General features: G+C 39.7%; 1 pseudogene; it reads right to left on the bottom strand.

Moving 5' to 3' along the window:
• Positions 1-2195, bottom strand: part of LOC109831142 — a 3091-nt pseudogene extending 896 nt beyond the window's left edge.

Raw genomic sequence — 2442 nt, 5'->3', positions numbered from 1 at the left:
ATATATATATATATATATATAGCTATTGTAGCATTATTAAAAATTACTGTATCATTTAAAAAAATCACCATAGCATCCCAAAGAAATATCACTGTAGATCGAATAGGCGGGTTACCGTAGCATTATTAAAAAGTTACTGTAACTTTTTTATAAAATATTACTATAATAGAGGTGGGGTGCTGTAGCATATTTAAATATATTACTGCAACATAAAAAAATGTTGTTGTAACATTTAAGATATACTGTAGTAATTAAAAACGGGATTACTGTTAAAAAAAAGAAAATGTCGTGCTTCGCACGGGATGCACATTAGTATATATATAGTAAAGCTCCTATAAACTTAAGTGGATAGGAGTCATTTTTCTACCAATTTTTTTATCTATCGATTTTTTATTGAGAATTGTGCTAGCATGTGATACAAATCAAGACACAAATTTCAAAGATAGCCTTGACGTGTAGCACAAATCTCAAAACATAATGAAGAGATAAAAAAGTTGATTACCATTAGGCATGAAGTCATATACTAAGAGAAGTTCCCCTTTCCATCGACAGTAGCCTAACAGTTGTACGAGATTTCGATGGCGAAGCTGGCCGATGCTGACAATTTCGGCGATGAACTCTTTCATACCTTGCCTTGATTCATGAGAGACCCTCTTAACTGCAACCTCAATCATTGAAGGAGATAACACCCCTTTGTAGACTCTACCAAATCCTCCGGTCCCCAGTAACTCTCTCTCTTTAAATCCTTTGGTTGCTCGAAAAAGGTCTTTATATGAGAACCGATGAGGTCCATATTGAATCTCCCAATCTTCGAGTAATTCAGCATATTTTCTTCTTCTTCGAAAAATAAGATAGACCGCGATAATGATGAATAACATAGAAGAGGTAGATGCGATAGGCAGCCATATTGCTAAAACATTCACGCCGTCTTTATTTTTATTACGTGGGAGCAGAGGAAGCTTATCGTAATCGAGCTTTTCAGACTCTCCGTTCATCTTGAAGCTCCATCCGAGAACACAATCTGATAGCCGACACCGTCATTCCCGCAAATGACGTTGTCCGATCAGTCGTCATACTTATACGTCCCTGAATGATTTGATTCTCCTAGCACCGTCTTTCCCATAAAAGGCGTTGTTGTTTGATAGTGGCCTACTATGTGATGTGCTGCTATTTCAGGTCTTTATATGAGAACCGATGAGGTCCATATTGAATCTCCCAATCTTCGAGTAATTCAGCATATTTTCTTCTTCTTCGAAAAATAAGATAGACCGCGATAATGATGAATAACATAGAAGAGGTAGATGCGATAGGCAGCCATATTGCTAAAACATTCACGCCGTCTTTATTTTTATTACGTGGGAGCAGAGGAAGCTTATCGTAATCGAGCTTTTCAGACTCTCCGTTCATCTTGAAGCTCCATCCGAGAACACAATGAGTTGTGTGAAATGACCCTGTCGCTGAAGAGAAACCAACATACATCGAATCGAGCATTAAGCTCGAAAGATCAGTTTTCTTCGACAAGAGGGGTTTATAAGTTTATTAGGCTTAGGCATTCGGATTGGAGATAATGTAACGTTTAGTTCCATTTCTTCACCCTTGAAATCTACCCACAACTGCATAGGCTGGCCACTTATCAGCGTCAAGTTCTTGAAAACGCCGGTTTTATTGTCGTAGTAACCAGCGTCATGAGAGCTACTAGACTTCAAACTGTTTACATCGATGCCAACGTGATTATCGCTAATATCATTGAACTCAGAGCTAAGTATTGTGTCAAGCTCAACGGCAAATACGTGATTACTTGCATTGCCATTGTTGCTTATATTGAACAGACCTAAGTACTGGCTTGGAAGAGCAGAGGACAGGTTCCTCGTCCGGGAGACCACGAAAGCGATGCCGTGGCCGCTGAGATCGGATATCTCGGATAAAATAGCGAACACAAATGTTGTGGAGAAGGAGAGGATTTTGCCGGTGGGAGATTTGAATTTGAGAGGGTTTGGATGGAAAGCGTGGCCTTGCATTTGTCTTGTGGCGTTGGTGAGCTCGAGTAGGCCGTCAGATGTGATGAAGGCGACTCCATCTAGTTTTAGGTTGGCGTCGGTGAATCCGTTAAAGATGAAGGATTCTGAAGGTGGAGTTGAGATTGTGCATCTGAGGAGGAGGAGGAAGAAGAAAAGGGTTTTAAATTCGGATGACATTTTGAGTCCTGCAAACTTGGGAGCTGCTTCAGAAGGATATAAGTAATTCAAACTTCTTGGGTAACGGCGAATAGTCTCTCCATACCATCGCCCAATTGCGAGTAGGCCACTTTTATTGTTGCGGATAGATTATCTGAGTGAACTTTTCAAATATTGTAGATTTTCTTGGAGTGTTTATCTCAAACCCAGATCCTTAACCAATCATATATGTCTCGTGAAATTTCATAGTTCAACTCTGTCCCAGTCC

The sequence above is a fragment of the Asparagus officinalis genome, chromosome 2 (assembly GCF_001876935.1).
Source record: "Asparagus officinalis chromosome 2, Aspof.V1, whole genome shotgun sequence".
Lineage (NCBI taxonomy): Eukaryota > Viridiplantae > Streptophyta > Magnoliopsida > Asparagales > Asparagaceae > Asparagus > Asparagus officinalis.
The sequence above is the reverse complement of the archived record's forward strand: the minus strand, read 5'-3'. Positions and strand labels throughout refer to the sequence as shown.